At 58.1% G+C, this 17,267-nt stretch overlaps 1 long non-coding RNA gene across 2 annotated transcripts in view; it reads left to right on the forward strand.

Annotated features, from left to right (window-relative positions):
- LOC133348762 (uncharacterized) overlaps positions 1-17,267 on the forward strand; it is a 30,580-nt gene that overhangs the window by 9,365 nt on the left and 3,948 nt on the right. The gene's annotated exons all lie outside the window — the stretch shown is intronic.

Genomic DNA, 17,267 nt, shown 5'->3' on the forward strand with positions numbered 1-17,267 from the left:
CACTTGCCCCTCCAGTCTGTGCAGGCTACACGGGGGCTCTTTGTCTGAGTGCGTGAGTGCCGTGCGAGGGATGGAGCGGCGCGGAGGAGTCGCGGAGCCGCGTGACTGCCGCTCCCGTCCTGGGCCGACCCCTGGCGAGGCGTGGGGGGGGGTGTAGGGGGGGGTAGTGGGGGGGGGGTAGTGGGGGGGTGTGGGGGTATGGGGGGGTGTAGGGGGGGTAGTGGGGGGAGGGTGTGGGGGGGGTAGGGGGGCGGTAGTGTGTGGGGGGTGTAGTATAGAGGGTGTAGTGTGGGGGGCGGGTGTAGTGGGGGTTAGTGTAGAGGGTGTAGTGTGTGTGGGGAGGGTGTAGTGGGGGGTAGTGTAGAGGGTGTAGTGTGTGTGGGGGGGTGTAGTGGGGGGTAGTGTAGAGGGTGTAGTGGTGGTGGTGGTGGGGGGTGTCGCGAGCGCTTTGCGAGGGGGGGGGAGCGCGAGTGCGCGAGTGGCAGTGCGGGTCGTGCCAGAGTTGACGGCCGCGGCTTGGGCAGTAGTCCTCCCAGCAGTGGATCCGGCTGGTGGTGGCCATGCGTGTTGTGTGCGTGGCGTGTGCGTGGTGTCGTGGGGAGCAGGTCGTGTAGCGGTCAACGTGCCCCACCACCAACCTGACGGACCGAGTTCCACCACCAATAAGCAGTGAGTATTTGAACCGGTTCTGGACCTCGTCTAGGTCGACTCAGCCTCAAATGAGTGCCTGTCGCGATGTGTAAACATTACCACCGGGGAGACAAAGGCGTCCAGGCGTGGTGCTGGCCACCCACCTCCACCCGAACTCGCTAACGGCACTTGCCCCAACAGTATGTCAAGCCTACAGGAGGGATCTTTGTCTTTGTTGGGTGGTGGTGGTGGCCTCACTCGGCGTGTGGCGAGGAGGAGGGTGGTGGTGGAGCGCGCCGAACAAACTTTCACAACTTGCAACGCAGCAGTAGCAGCAGCAGCAGCTGCAGCAGTAGCAGCAGTAGCAGCAGCAGCCGCGTGCACGTGGAGTAGGAGGCTCACTTGTTGGACCGGTGTCACGGCCCCAGGCGGCTTGTACCGGGGGCTGCTGCTGCTGCTGCTGCGAGGATGAGGAGTCGTGGGCCCCCCACACTAAGACGGCAATGGGCAGGAAGGTTGTGGTAAAAGGGGGGGAGGGGGCAGTGCTTTAGATTCCCGTCAAGCACTCGATTTCGTCGATAATTATTTTTGTTGCGGAAGGGGTTGGGGCGGAGAGGCGTGAATCATTTTGTACTGAGAGGGGCTACGAATCGTACGATTCTCTCCCCAGAGTGTGGTGCACACTTTATCTAAAGTCTATTGAGTTGACGCGAATTAAATATTCGCGTTTCCATCGCCGTCCCCCACGATCGATCCACTGCTGGATGACGGCCTCCTCCCGCCGTGTCGAGCCATGTTTGGGGTGGGGGGGGGATGTTAGGCCATACTTCACCACGCCGGTCGGTGGGTGTTGGCTTGGGAATGTGCGCGCGGAGAGCGCGGGGCCCCGGGACCGGTTCGGATAAATGAACGATTTAATCGCCGAAAAATTCCCACGGATTATGATGTTGTTCATGACAAGTTGGAGCGCGCAGCCCGTGCCGAGGCGCGCGCGAGGGAGCCCGCGTCGGCTTCTTGGTCGCGAATTGCGGAGCGCGGTTGCTATGTGGGGGAACAGCGGAGAGAGAGAGGGGGGAGGGGAGAGGGGGGGAGGCATTGCCTCCCGTTGCCGCCTCCTGCTCTGCGTGAGAGCCACACCCTGCCTCCATCCGGCACCTACAGCCCTGCTCCCTCCCTGCCTCCATGCCTCCCTTCGCATCAACACCAATCCCTCCCTCGCCCCATCCATCTTCTCCTCGCTCCCTGCCTGCCTCCCTTCCTCCCTCCATCCCTCCCTCCCTACCTCGGCGCCACAGTGGCGAGACGTTAACTACCTCGCCTGGTACACGGGAGGTCGTGGGTTCGACCCCGAGCCTGACGACGCCTGCTGCTGTATACGTGGGGTTTGCGGTGTCTCTCTCCCCGTGGCCGCGTGGATTTTTCTCCGGTTCCTCCGGGTTTTCCCTCCACATTTAGAATCCACTTCCACGTGATGAGCCGCTTCATTTGTGGGCAGGTCGCTCAGTATGTTTTACCTGGTAAACTAAAAAATAGTTTATCGATTTAGTTTATCATCATCATCATCAGTTGCTCCCTCTCTGCCTCTCCGGCCCTCTCCATCCATCCCTCTCTGTGTCTCTACATCCCTCCATCCCTCCTTGCCACATCTCTCCCTCTTGAACCTTTCCACATCGTCATCATCCACCCCACCCCGCTGGAGGGGACGGTGCAGGGTGATCTGCGGTCCATAACCCCCCGCTCTCTACCCAGAATCAGAATCTTGCTGAAGAAGGGAGGAATCCAATGAGCCACACTACAGCAGATGTCCAGGGAGGGCCCACAGACACACTCTCATTAATTAAAACCTTCCCTCGCTGCTGGCCACGATGAGTCAGCCAGCCAGCCCCCTCCCCAAGGTCCTCCTTCATTTGTGGCATCTTTTAATGAACGAATTCAAGGCGGCCAGGCCCCCCCCCCCCCCCCCCGCGGTGTGGATGGGACCCCCAGAGAGGCGGGGGGGGGACGCGCGCGGGCCCCATGGCGCGTGGCGCGGGGCACCAACAGCGACCGCTGGGCGAGGGTAGAGGAGACGTCGCCAGCCCGGCGCGATGGGAGCCATGGTCGAGGCTGACAGCGGAGTGGCGGTCGAAGGAGGGAGAACGGCGCACCGCAGGAATGGGGTCGGAGGCGGGCGGAGGGGCCCTGGGGAGTGACCACAGGAAAGCCGCTCGCGTGCAACCGCCCAGCGAGGGGAGAGGCCCCCCCTCTCACTGGACACGTGGAAGACGCCGATTGTGATGCCCTCGGCACGCAGGCGCCCTCTGTGATCTTGAAGCGGCGGAGCGACTCGCAGCGTCTGGTCGCGATGGAGCTTGGGAAGAGCGGTGGTGCAGCGGTGGTGCAGCTGATGCTAGTCGTGGCCCGGATGATTATTGATATAGAAACTAAACGAGCTGCTATAGCACTGTTAGCCTAAGCCGACTTTTGTACCGTTCATTATCATCATTAGCCATGGTCAGTCCACTGCTGGATGAAGGTCTTGACAATTCCTTTCCGTGGTGGAGTGGCTGTAGTAGTGGTGGTGGAGTGGCTGTAGTAGTGGTGGTGGAGTGGCTGTAGTAGTGGTGGTGGAGTGGCTGTAGTAGTGGTGGAGTGGCTGTAGTAGTGGTGGAGTGGCTGTAGTAGTGGTGGTGGAGTGGCTGTAGTAGTGGTGGTAGAGTGGCTGTAGTAGTGGTGGTGGAGTGGCTGTAGTAGTGGTGGTGGAGTGGCAGTAGTGGTGGTGGAGTGGCTGTAGTAGTGGTGGTGTGGCTGTAGTAGTGGTGGTGGAGTGGCTGTAGTAGTGGTGGTGGAGTGGCTGTAGTAGTGGTGGAGTGGCTGTAGTAGTGGTGGTGGAGTGGCAGTAGTGGTGGTGGAGTGGCTGTAGTAGTGGTGGTGTAGCTGTAGTAGTGGTGGTGGAGTGGCTGTAGTAGTGGTGGTGGAGTGGCTGTAGTAGTGGTGGTGGAGTGGCTGTAGTAGTGGTGGTGGAGTGGCTGTAGTGGTGGTGGTGGAGTGGCTGTAGTGGTGGTGGTGGAGTGGCTGTAGTAGTGGTGGTGGAGTGGCTGTAGTAGTGGTGGTGGAGTGGCTGTAGTAGTGGTGGTGGAGTGGCTGTAGTAGTGGTGGTGGAGTGGCTGTAGTAGTGGTGGTGGAGTGGCTGTAGTAGTGGTGGTGGAGTGGCTGTAGTAGTGGTGGAGTGGCTGTAGTAGTGGTGGAGTGGCTGTAGTAGTGGTGGTGGAGTGGCTGTAGTAGTGGTGGTAGAGTGGCTGTAGTAGTGGTGGTGGAGTGGCTGTAGTAGTGGTGGTGGAGTGGCTGTAGTAGTGGTGGTGGTGTGGCTGTAGTAGTGGTGGTGGTGTGGCTGTAGTAGTGGTGGGAGCGGTGGGTGTAGTGGTTAGCGCTACGAACCTGGCGACCCGAGTTCGATTCCCGCTCACGGTCAACAGCAGTGACGATTATCTAAACCGGTACCGGGCCTCCCCTAGGTCGACTCGGCCTCAAATTAGTACCTGGTGCGGTGCGTATAAACATCGCCACTAGGAAGACAAAGGCGGTCGTGCGTGGTGCTGGCCACCCACCCCCTTGTGTACCGTTCCGGCCTTCATACGTGCTTGCTAACAGCACTTGCCCCTACAGTCTGTTAAGGCTACACGGGGATCTTTGTCTTTGTGCTGCACCGCGCAAGCGCCCGGCGCGCCGCGTGGCCCCGAGGGAGTCACCAGTGACGTCACCGCATTCCGCGCGGCTCCGCTATGACGTCACCGCGTGCCGTGAGTGCCACGTGGAATGTCGAGGGTCGCCCCCCACCCCCCTCGCTGTGACCCTGACCCTCGTCGCCACGTTCACGTCGTCGTCAACAACAACACGGTCAGCATCAACAACAACATACAACCAACATCAACATGCAACCAACATACAACCAACATCAACATGCAACCAACATACAACCAACATCAACATGCAACCAACATACAACCAACATCAACATGCAACCAACATCAACATGCAACCAACATCAACATACAACCAACATCAACATACAACCAACAACAACATACAACCAACATCAACATGCAACCAACATACAACCAACATCAACATGCAACCAACATCAACAGCATTCGGGATTTCACTCATCTTGCAATTGTTTTTTCGGCTGCCTTTCTGCAGGGCAGGGTAGGAGTTAGTGACAGAGTGAGTGAGAGTGTGAGAGAGTGAGTGTGTGAGAGAGTGAGTGTGTGAGAGAGTGAGGTGGGGTGAGGTAGGGTGAGGTGGGGTGAGTCGTTGTGAGGTGGGGTGAGTCGTTGTGAGGTGGGGTGAGTCGGGGGTGAGGTGGGGTGAGTCGGGGGTGATGGGGTGAGTCGTGGGTGAGGTGGGGTGAGGTGGGGTGAGGTGGGGGTGAGGTGCGGTGAGTCGTGGGTGGGGTGAGTCGGGGTGAGGTGGGGTGAGTCGTGGATGAGTCGTGGGGTGAGTCGGGGTGAGTCGTGGTGAGGTGGGGTGAGTCGTGGTGAGTTGGGGGTGAGTCGGGGTGAGGTGGGGGTGAGGTGCGGTGAGGTGGGGTGAGTCGTGGTGAGTTGGGGGTGAGTCGGGGTGAGGTGGGGGTGAGTCGTGCGTGGGGTGAGTCGTGGTGAGGTGGGGTGAGTCGTGGGGTGAGTCGGGGTGAGTCGTGGTGAGGTGGGGTGAGTCGTGGTGAGGTGGGGTGAGTCGTGGTGAGTTGGGGGTGAGTCGTGGTGAGGTGGGGTGAGTCGTGGTGAGGTGGGGTGAGTCGTGGTGAGTTGGGGGTGAGTCGGGGTGAGGTGGGGGTGAGGTGCGGTGAGTCGTGGGTGGGGTGAGTCGTGGGTGAGTCGTGGGGTGAGTCGTGGTGAGTCGTGGGGTGAGTCGGGGTGAGGTGGGGTGAGTTGGGGGTGAGTCGTGGTGAGGTGGGGTGAGTCGTGGGTGGGGTGAGTCGTGGGGTGAGTCGTGGGGTGAGTCGTGGGGTGAGTTGGGGGTGAGTCGTGGTGAGGTGGGGTGAGGTGGGGGTGAGGTGCGGTGAGTCGTGGTGAGGTGGGGTGAGTCGTGGTGAGGTGGGGTGAGTCGTGGTGAGTTGTGGGTGAGTCGTGGTGACTTGTGGTGAGTCGTGGTGAGGTGGGGTGAGTCGTGGTGAGGTGGAGTGAGTCGTGGTGAGTTGGGGGTGAGTCGGGGTGAGGTGGGGTGAGTCGTGGTGAGTTGGGGGTGAGTCGGGGTGAGGTGGGGTGAGTCGTGGTGAGTTGGGGGTGAGTCGGGGTGAGTCGGGGTGAGGTGGGGTGACTCGTGGTGAGGGTTACCACCACTGGATTCCCGAAATGTTTCTCAGCAATGGGGTTTTTGTATCTGTGCGTGTGTGGGACGGGGAGCGGTGGCGCAGTGGTGAGCGCACTGCACTGTATGGAGCCAGCGTCTTGATTTACAATCCCGGCCACGGCTCACATCAGTGGCGAGTGCTCGTGTAGGGGCGGTGGGGGTTGAGGGGTGGGGGCAGTGGGGGTTGGATGGGAGCAGCGGGGGTTTGGTGGGTGGCAGTTGGGAGGGGGCAGTGGGGGCTGTGGGGGGCCCCTGGGGTTGGGGGGGGGCCTGGGGGTTGGGGGGGGCCGTGGGGGTTGGGTGGGGGCCGTGGGGGTTGGGTGGGGGCCGTGGGTGTTAAGGGGGGGCAGTGGGGGGGGGGGGGGTTGGAGGGGGTGGGGTTGGAGGTGTGGGGGGCTGGAGGGACCTGGTGTTGTAAAAGAAACTCGCGGGGGGCATCGCGCTGTCGAGCGCAGTGGTGCAGCCACGGGGTCGCCGTCGTCCCGCATGAGGTCACTGGCCAATTGTGTTACACCCGAGACCTTTACACTGACACGTGTGCGTGAGTGTGTGTGTGCGTGTGCGCGTGTGTGTGTGCGTGTGCGTGAGTGTGTGTGTGCGTGTGTGTGTGCGTGTGTGAGTGTGTGTGAGTGTGTGAGTATGCGTGCGTGTACGTGTGTGTGAGTGTGCGTGCGTGTCCGTGTGTGTGCGTGTGTGTGCGTGTGAGTGTGTGCGTGTGTGTGTGTGCGTGTGTGGCGCAGTCGTTAGCGCACCGCCCCAAATGAACCCGGCACAGCACAGGTTTCATTCCTGCCCACGGCTCACGAAGTTTCAGTTTTAGTTTCAGTTTCATTTATTAGGATTTACCCTGTGAGCCATTCGGCTCTTGAAAGGAGCAGAGAGTGATATGTGAACCCGTTATCGATCCTCTCCTAAGTCGACTCAGCCTTAAATGAGCACCTGACGCGGTGTGTAAACATCATCACTGGGGAGACAAAGGCGGCCGGGGAGCGGTGCTGGCTACCTTGCTACCCCATGCAGCCTTCATAGGTGCTCGCTTACAGCCCTTGCCCCGACGTTCTGTTAAAGGCTGTACGGGGGATCTTTGTGTACGAGTGAGTGTAAACATCAAGCGTCAGCATTGGGAAAACGATCCATCCTTGTACTGCACTTCTGTGCTCCCAAGTCAACGTTACACTCCTCCACCGCCCCGCACTGACCGGCAAACCTCATGGCCCGCACTGACGTGGGGGGAGGGAGGCACTCATCCAGCAGTGGATTGACCAAGGGCTGTAGGTTCCGCTGTGTCGTGTTTAGTCAGAGCCGCTGGAGAAGGCTGCGGCTAAGAAAGCTGGGGCACATTTTTCCAATTAGGGGGTTTCTGGAGCTAAATTCCATCGCTGCAAAACCGCATCGCCAACTCTGAGCCAATCGCGTGCGCAGAGAGGTACGAAATGCCAACATCATCATCATTATCACAAACATCACGAACATCATCATCATCACAAACATCACCAATATCATCATCACAAACATCACCAACATCATCATCATCATCACAAACATCACCAGCACCTTGATCACAAACATCAGCTTCATCATCGGCATCATTACAAACAGCATCATCACAAATATCATTGGCAGCATCATCATCATGATAAACATCATCAGCATCATCATCACAAACACCGCCATCATCAGCATCATCATCAGAGACCCGCAGTTATTGCCCCGGGGCGGACGCGAGCTTGACGAATGTCACCATCCCGTTTCCGTACAGCCCCCCCCCCCCCCCCCCTGTTGCAATGAGCTCTCGGCTCTGCGGCCCTTGAGTGGACGCTGCTGCTGGAGCCTCGCGTGACCCCATCACACGCTGCGCTGTGCGGTCCGGTCGCGCGCGCGACTTCTCAGGCGACGCTTCAGTTGCGTCCCGACCACAAAGACGACGACGACCACGACGACGACTTGTGAGAGCGACGGGAGCTCCCTGACGCACGCGGCTGCCGAGTCGCGCGCCCCGGCGCTCCGGGCCGGGCGCACGGAGACTCGCGGCTCCCGCGGGGCGGGGGAGCGGCGATTCCCGCTCACGGTCGCCAACACCAGCGGCGGTCATCTTCGCCGGTCCTGGGCCTCCCCTAGGCCCGCGCCGGCCTTCGTAGATGTCGCTAGCGGCACTTGCCCAACAGTCCGTGTCAGGCGATACGTGGGGGGGGGGGGGGGGGGGGGTGTCTCTGTTTGTTGTCTTCGGCTGTCTGCGTTGAACGGGGTCCTCTCCCCCCATAGTCCACACGGCGAGCCCCTGCCCACAGCGGCTGGCGAGAGCCCCTGCCCACAGCGGCTGGCGAGAGCCCCTGCCCACAGCGGCTGGCGAGAGCCCCTGCCCACAGCGGCTGGCGAGAGCCCCTGCCCACAGCGGCTGGCGAGAGCCCCTGCCCACAGCGGCTGGCGAGAGCCCCTGCCCACAGCGGCTGGCGAGAGCCCCTGCCCACAGCGGCTGGCGAGAGCCCCTGCCCACAGCGGCTGGCGAGAGCCCCTGCCCACAGCGGCTGGCGAGAGCCCCTGCCCACAGCGGCTGGCGTGCCCGGCAGAGGGGGGGTGGGGCTGTAACGAGACTGTGGCGGCGGCGGCAGCGTCCGCCCTCCGGGAAAGAGGGAAAAAACGCAGAGCCACCGAGAGCTGCGTGGGGGGGGGGGGCCTCAAGAATGCGCTGGACATTGTTGCAGACAAATTACGATCGCTTCCCTCCGGTAGTGGAGGAGGGGTGGGGTGGGTAGGCGGGGGGGGCTCGGGTGGTTCCGAAGGGAAGGGGCCGAGGCCAACGCGCGATTCCGTGCGGGGCCGTTCCAGAGGACCGGCTCAGCGCCGCTCGGCTCTGGTCTCGTTCAGAATTGCCGCGCCAGTGTGGGGATGCAGCAGCATTGTGCTGGGCCCCTTTCGTATGTGTGACCGGGCTGGGCTGTGGGGGGGGGGGGGGCACCACTGGTGTTTTCCCGACACCGATAAACATTCTACATTTGAAAACTTCACGAAGGGATTGCTGTGATGTGCATCCCGTTCAGCACCCCCACTCCAAACCCCTGGGCTCGGGTAGGGATGCCACTGTTAGACTAAACATCATTTTTTATTTTACCAGCTGAAGCCCACTGAGCTATGCAGCTCTTTTTCTGAAGCGACCTGGCCCCAAATGACAGCTCAACGAAGCGGCTCATCACGTGGACATTTCTAACAGCAGCCAAATGCTCTACACGCGTGTTGGTTCTAAATGCGGAGGGAAAAGCCGAATTACCCGGGAAAATATTGCGTGACCACAGCGAGAGAGAGAGAGAGACACGGCGTGAGAGAGAGAGAGACAGGGCGAGAGAGAGAGAGAGACCGGGCGTGAGAGAGACACGCAAACTCCGTATCCTCGGGGTCGCTCCCGGCCACGGCTCGAGGCCACGCGGCGCGCGCGTGAACGCGGCTCTCGCGTTCTGTTCAAGGCCGATAACGCGGCGGCAGCAGCAGCTGGCGGTGGTGGTGCCTGCCACAGTTCCTGTGTACACACAGACAAAGATCCCCCGTGTAGCCTTAGACTGTTGGGGCAAGTGTCGTTAGCGGGTAGCGCCTGTTATGAAGGCCGGCACGGCACAGGAGGAGGGTGGGTGAGCAGCACCATGCCCGGCCGTCTGTCTCCCCAGTGCCGATGTTCACGACACACCGCACCAGGTACTCAAATGAGGCAGGAATCAATCTCTGGTCGCCGGGTTCGTAGCGCAGCGCGCTAACCGCTCAACGTGTGCGTGTGTGTGGACACAAACACGCGCACACACGCAAGCGCACACGCACACTCACTCATTTAATGAGTCTGAGAGTTGCATTTCCTATAATTCACGAGAGATGCGGTAAAAGCCATAGGAACGAAAACAACTTTTTTAAAAATTATAAATACTTCTTCAAACATAACAGACGATTTCTGCATATGCAGTAGCGAAACGCCGATTTCTCATTGCAAAAAACGCGCAATAAGCTGATGTTCCAGGCAACGGGCCTTCTTCCGTGGAGCTCACGGGAAACGGACGCTTGCGACGGTGATGGCGGACGGCGAAGCATGCCGGTTTCGCCGTTGTGCGGAGTCATCAGCAGAGTGTGGCCATCACAGAGGCGGGGGCGGGGGGGTGGTGACGTGCCGCTCGTTGCAGCGGTTCACGGTTCGAGTCCAGCGGCCGCCCCGGTTAATACCGCGGCGTGTAAAATTATTTCAATTCTAATAATAATTATCAGAATGCTACGCGCCGTCTGCTTCACAGTTGACGTCATGGGCGAGAGCAGGCCGCGTAAGGTACCGCCAATCACTCGCTTGGGACGACCGCACGCAACAATCGTTCGTCTGCTACGGCAGCAGACGCTGTGAGTGCGAGGGGGGGCGAGGGGGGGGGCGCTCTGCGTCAGGGACCCCACGCGAGGAGGAACCGCGCCCGCGGCGAGAGGCGACGACATGAGTCAGCTGTGTGTCACGTGGGTTCTGTGTGTGTGTCACGTGGGTTCTGTGTGTGTCTGTCACGTGGGCGCTGTGTGTGTGTGTGTGTCATGTAGGTGCTGTGTGTGTTTGTGTGTGGAGCGGTAGTGTAGCGGTTAGCGCGCTGCGCTACGACCCGAGTTCGATTTCCGCTCACGGCCAACACCGGTCGTAGGCCTCCCCTAGGTCGACTCAGCCTCAAACGAGTACCTGGTGCGATGTGTAAACAGCGCCACGAGGGAGACAAAGGCGGCCGGGCGTGGTGCTGGCGACCCACCCCCTCGTGTGCCATGCCGGCCTTTGTAGGTGCTCGCTAACATCACTTGCCCCAACAGTCTGTTAAGGCTATAGGGGGGTCTTTGTCAATGTGGGTGTGTGATGTGTGTGATGTGTGTGTGGGAAGCATCTTGGCCTAAAATTCGTGGTGCGCACATCACCCGTGGCAACTGGATTCTAATTCCTGGCTTGGGCTTCTCTTAGGTCGACTCAGACTTTAAGTCCGTACTCACGCGGTCCTGACCACATTACTTAGCCCTGCGTGTTCTTCCGGCCTCAATCGTAGTTCGCTCGCAGCCTGTTCCCGGACCTAGGCGAGCCTGAGGCGCGTGGCTGCAGAGTGTGGTCTGTGTGAGTGTGACCTGTGACCCACATTGTCAGCAGAATTATTTCGGGAGAGAGTTTCCACGTGTGTGTGTGCGTCACGTGATTTGGTGGGGAGCGGTGGCGCATGACGATAACGACAACTATTTATTTTATTTTATTCCAGTTAAGGCTCACTGAGCTCTGTGTAGCTCCTTTACAGAGGCGACCTGGACACAATTGATAGCTCAACGAAGTGGCTTATCACGTGGACATTTCTAGCAGCAGCCGAATACACGAAACGCGTGATGTTGATTCTAAACGTGGAGGCAAAAACCGGCGGACTCGGATAAAAATCCACGCGTCCACGTGAAGAGAGAGAGACACGCAAACTCCAAACGTACAGCGAGCGTCAGGGTCGGGATCGAACCCATGGCCTCCTGCATACCAGGCGAGGTAGTTGACATTTCGATTCACTGTGGCGAATCGAGCGAGACGGTGCGAACATGTGGGAGCAAGAAGCGCCGGAAACAAAATCAAAGTGAGGTGCAGGTGAGTCTCTGTGTTTTAGTTGAAGAGGGTTGGTGGTGGCCCTGTTACCTGCGTGTGGAGCTCGCCCACTCACGGCTAACCTCAGTGGCGGGTGACGATCGATCTTGCCTCCTCCACCCCACCTTCAGAGGGTCTTCGTGCAGCAGTAGAAGTTATCTTTTTATTCATAAAAGTCACATTTTAGTCTCAATAAATCAAACGATTCATATAGAGTAGAACCCCTGCTAACGGCCACGCCTGTTAATGACTAATTGCTAATGACGGGCCTCCATAGAGCCCAGTGTGTAGTGTAGTATAAAGTAGTGTATAGTGTAGTGTATAGTGTAGTGTACAGTGTGTAGTGTAGTGTATAGTGTAGTCACTACACTATACACTACACACTGTACACTACACTATACACACTACACTATACACTACTATTTATTACACTATGCACTATACTACACTATGCACTACACTACACACTACTATTTACTACACTACACTATACACTAATATACACTACTATATATTACACACTACACTATACTATATACTACACTATACAATACAATTTACTACACTACACTGTACACTACTATTTACTACACTATAATAAACTACACACGATACACTACATACTACAGTGTGTAGTGTATCGTGGCCAGCAACCAGAGGGTAGTGTATAATGTAGTGTATTGTGTAGTCTATTGTAGTGTGTAGTGTATAGTGTAGTCTAGTGCCTCCATAGAGCCCAATCTGTTTTCTTACCATTCCCCTGTTAACGAGGGGCTGTTGTGGGTACAGTAAATATGAATTAATGCATTAAATAACCTTGTTTCTCTTAATATTATGTGTTCATAATGTTGGTATCTTTATGTATTTATATCAATTGTTTATAAATATTATTATAACGTACGTTTTTGGGGTGAAAAGTGGTAACTTTCTATGCAATCGGAACGAATGGAGCCTTTGACGTGAACCTCGTTTACTCGCTTAACGACCAAATCACTTTACGGCCGATTTCGTGGAACCAATTAATGCACGGGCATAATATGACTTTGAGACCCCCCCCCCCACCTCCTACGCATTCCACAAGTAGTGACTAATCCGATATCTGCATTTTCCATAAATACGCTAAATTTCTCTTGATATGCAAATTCCTTTGTCAAGGCGCTCTTCCCCCTCCAACCCAGCTTAAATATACGCTCCAAGCCTGGTGGTGTTCATTCAGACGCTGCCTTTCCGACCGACCTGTTCTTCACCTGAGGACGGCTGCTTGCATTGTGGCCGAAACGTCGTGATAATTATTTTATTATGTTTTATTTTTATTATTTTATCATTTCCCTTCTACGTGACTTTACCGAAAGAACCAAGAAGACCAATTGATGTCGTTAAGATGGCTTCTTCCGTATATCGAGTCAAATTCACAACCGTGATCGCGTGAGGATATATTGATGCAGGTTACGTGTAAATGACACGCCCAACCGCGCAGTGTCACACAAGTACTACGTGGTTTCTTTACGAGTGACACCCAACTCGGGGTACAGAGAGTTGGGACACGAGCGGGCTCTTCTAATTACGCATTCACCATCCAGAGGTCGCGGCGAGGCCACTCGAATGTCTACGCCAGGCCAGCAACCAGAGGGAGAGGGAGAGAGCCAGCAGCCTCACTCGCCACGGTGACCCCCAGGCACCGAAGACGACCAAAGCACTCTCACAGCCCAGCTGTGAACCCAACCCAGCTGTGAGCCCAGCCCAGCTGTGAGAGAGTGAACCCAGCCCAGCTGTGAACCCAGCCCAGCTGTGAGAGAGTGAACCCAGCCCAGCTGTGAGCCCAGCCCAGCTGTGAGAGAGTGAACCCAGCCCAGCTGTGAACCCAGCCCAGCTGTGAGAGTGAACCCAGCCCAGCTGTGAGAGAGTGAACCCAGCCCAGCTGTGAGAGTGTGAACCCAGCCCAGCTGTGAGCCCAGCCCAGCTGTGAGAGAGTGAACCCAGCCCAGCTGTGAACCCAGCCCAGCTGTGAGAGAGTGAACCCAGCCCAGCTGTGAGAGAGTGAACCCAGCCCAGCTGTGAACCCAGCCCAGCTGTGAGTGAACCCAGCCCAGCTGTGAGCCCAGCCCAGCTGTGAGAGAGTGAACCCAGCCCAGCTGTGAACCCAGCCCAGCTGTGAGCCCATCCCAGCTGTGAGAGAGTGAACCCAGCCCAGCTGTGAGCCCAGCCCAGCTGTGAGAGTGTGAACCCAGCTCAGCTGTGAACCCAGCCCAGCTGTGAGAGAGTGAACCCAGCCCAGCTGTGAACCCAGCCCAGCTGTGAGAGTGAAGCCAGCCCAGCTGTGAGAGAGTGAACCCAGCCCAGCTGTGAGAGAGTGAACCCAGCCCAGCTGTGAACCCAGCCCAGCTGTGAGAGAGTGAACCCAGCCCAGCTGTGAACCCAGCCCAGCTGTGAGAGTGAACCCAGCCCAGCTGTGAGTGTGAACCCAGCCCAGCTGTGAGAGTGTGAACCCAGCCCAGCTGTGAGAGAGTGAACCCAGCCCAGCTGTGAACCCAGCCCAGCTGTGAGAGTGAACCCAGCCCAGCTGTGAGAGAGTGAACCCAGCCCAGCTGTGAGAGAGTGAACCCAGCCCAGCTGTGAGAGTGTGAATCCAGCCCAGCTATGAACCCAGCCCAGCTGTGAGAGTGAACCCAGCCCAGCTGTGAGAGTGTGAATCCAGCCCAGCTGTGAACCCAGCCCAGCTGTGAGAGTGAACCCAGCCCAGCTGTGAGAGTGTGAATCCAGCCCAGCTATGAACCCAGCCCAGCTGTGAGAGTGAACCCAGCCCAGCTGTGAGAGTGTGAACCCAGCCCAGCTGTGAACCCAGCCCAGCTGTGAGAGAGTGAACCCAGCCCAGCTGTGAGAGTGTGAATCCAGCCCAGCTGTGAACCCAGCCCAGCTGTGAGAGTGAGCCCAGCCCAGCTGTGAACCCAGCCCAGCTGTGAGAGTGAGCCCAGCCCAGCTGTGAGAGTGTGAACCCAACCCAGCTGTGAGCCCAGCCCAGCTGTGAGAGAGTGAACCCAGCCCAGCTGTGAACTCAGCCCAGCTGTGAGAGTGAACCCAGCCCATCTGTGAGAGAGTGAACCCAGCCCAGCTGTGAGAGTGTGAACCCAGCCCAGCTGTGAGCCCAGCCCAGCTGTGAGAGAGTGAACCCAGCCCAGCTGTGAACCCAGCCCAGCTGTGAGAGAGTGAACCCAGCCCAGCTGTGAACACAGCCGAGCTGTGAGTGAACCCAGCCCAGCTGTGAGCCCAGCCCAGCTGTGAGAGAGTGAACCCAGCCCAGCTGTGAACCCAGCCCAGCTGTGAGAGTGAACCCAGCCCAGCTGTGAACCCAGCCGAGCTGTGAGTGAACCCAGCCCAGCTGTGAGCCCAGCCCAGCTGTGAGAGTGTGAACCCAGCCCAGCTGTGAACCCAGCCCAGCTGTGAGAGAGTGAACCCAGCCCAGCTGTGAACCCAGCCCAGCTGTGAGAGTGAAGCCAGCCCAGCTGTGAGAGAGTGAACCCAGCCCAGCTGTGAGAGAGTGAACCCAGCCCAGCTGTGAACCCAGCCCAGCTGTGAGAGAGTGAACCCAGCCCAGCTGTGAACCCAGCCCAGCTGTGAGAGAGTGAACCCAGCCCAGCTGTGAACCCAGCCCAGCTGTGAGAGTGAACCCAGCCCAGCTGTGAGAGTGAACCCAGCCCAGCTGTGAGTGTGAACCCAGCCCAGCTGTGAGAGTGTGAACCCAGCCCAGCTGTGAGAGAGTGGAACCCAGCCCAGCTGTGAACCCAGGCCCAGCTGTGAGAGTGACCCAGCCCAGCTGTGAGAGTGGTGAACCCAGCCCAGCCTGTGAAACCATCCCAGCTGTGAGAGAGTTGAACCGCAGCCAGCTGTGAGAGTGTGAATCCATCCCATCTGTGAACCCAGCCCAGCTGTGAGAGTGAGCCCAGCCCAGTTGTGAACCCAGCCCAGCTGTGAGAGTGAGCCCAGCTGTGAGAGTGAACCCAGCCCAGCTGTGAGAGTGTGAACCCAGCCCAGCTGTGAACCCAGCCCAGCTGTGAGAGAGTGAACCCAGCCCAGCCGTGTTCATGGTTCGACTCTCCCCCCCCCGTGCCCCCCCCCCCCATGGCCGCTCCGTGACCCTCCCCCTGCGGAGCAAAGGGCGACGTTGCCACATCGCGTGCTTCCCCCCGCACCATCACGCGCCTCTCCCCGCACCATCACGCGCCGCTGCTGCCGCCGCTGCTGCTGCTGCTGCCGGGTCGTTTGACGTGGGGGGGGGCCGTGGGCGCGAGTCGGGGGGGGCGGGGGGGGCGTGGGCACGAGTCGGGGGGGCGGCGGGTGGGGGCAACCTGCGGCTCCCTCGAAAGGGACTGCTGCGTTCGTGACCGTGAACTTATCCAGCACCGCGGCCTCGTTATAATTCACGTGCAATAGGCGGCTCTTGGAATATTGAGTTGTGTGGAGGGTTTTTTTTTAAACAGAATTCCTGTTGCTTTGGTTGCCGAGCCCTGTTGTAGGCTGTGTGTGTGTAGGCTGTGTGTGTGTGGGGGCTGTGTGTGTGTGTAGGCTGGGTGTTTGAATTTTGGCCAAATTATCCGCAGCGTGCCCCATCTTTGTCGCATCCCAGAAGTGCTGGGATGTTGGACGATTGCCATGCGCATCGCAGACGTCCACAGGCGCTACGCGGCTCGCAGCAGAGGGCAGTGCGGCTACATCCACTGTTGTACTGCACTCCTGTGCTGCCTCCCCCATGCTTAATGCCTGCGACAACCCGCACTGACCAGCGTGGTGAAGTATGTTCGAATAAACCCACCGTGATCTGTCTGGCGTGGGGAGACCCTGGTTCAGCAGTGGATTGAAGAATGAGCCGTGCACGGACACGGACACACAAACGTGGCGACGTACGTGGGCCGTTAATGAAAGATACACTTGACAATCGACTGCTCGACAAATGCCTCCCCCACGCTTCACCACGCTGGCCGATGTGGGTGGGTGGCGATGGTGGCGGCGGTGCCCGGGGCTGGTTCAGATGCGATGTTGGCCGCTGATATGAGCCGTGGTCCTGGAGTCAGATGACTGTGTTCAGAGCCCACTGCGTTCCTAGCCCGTGAATGCAGTGGCAGCAACTTCTGTGCGTTCTCCGTTCGCTGCCACGGCGAGCTCCCACGTGACACACTGCTTCATGCAGATGACACATTTAACCTCTGCGTTATGTGGTGAGATGTTAACCCTGACTCCTGCTGTATATTTGAAGTTTGCTTGTCTCTCTCCCCGTGGGTACGTGGATTATTCCTTGGATCCTCTGGATTTTTCCTCCACGTTTAGAATCAACGTGCGTTTTAGAGTAATTTGGTTGCGATCAATTCCCACATGATAGGCCAATTTGTTAAGCTGTCATTTGTGGCCAGATTGCTTCTGAAAAAGAGCTACATAGCTCAGTGGACCTTTCCTGGTAAAATAAATATAGTAGAGTTTAGTTGATGCGCGTGTTTATGTGACCGTTCGAATGAAAATCGTTTTAATTAACTAGTTTTAGTTTGTTGATCTTCTTTCGCACCGTACGTAGTCAACTGTGCTAATCGGGGGTGTGGGGGAAGGGACAACAACCCGACACCGCCGCTCCACTCTGTGCAGACTGCCGCGTGGATATCTGCGTCGCACGCGTTTACACGTGTGAACTGTGCACGGTCATCAGCCACCACCATCGTCACTA

Source organism: Lethenteron reissneri, chromosome 28 (genome assembly GCF_015708825.2).
Source record: "Lethenteron reissneri isolate LAM-NWPU_2019-01 chromosome 28, ASM1570882v1, whole genome shotgun sequence".
Classification (NCBI taxonomy): Eukaryota; Metazoa; Chordata; class Hyperoartia; order Petromyzontiformes; family Petromyzontidae; genus Lethenteron; species Lethenteron reissneri.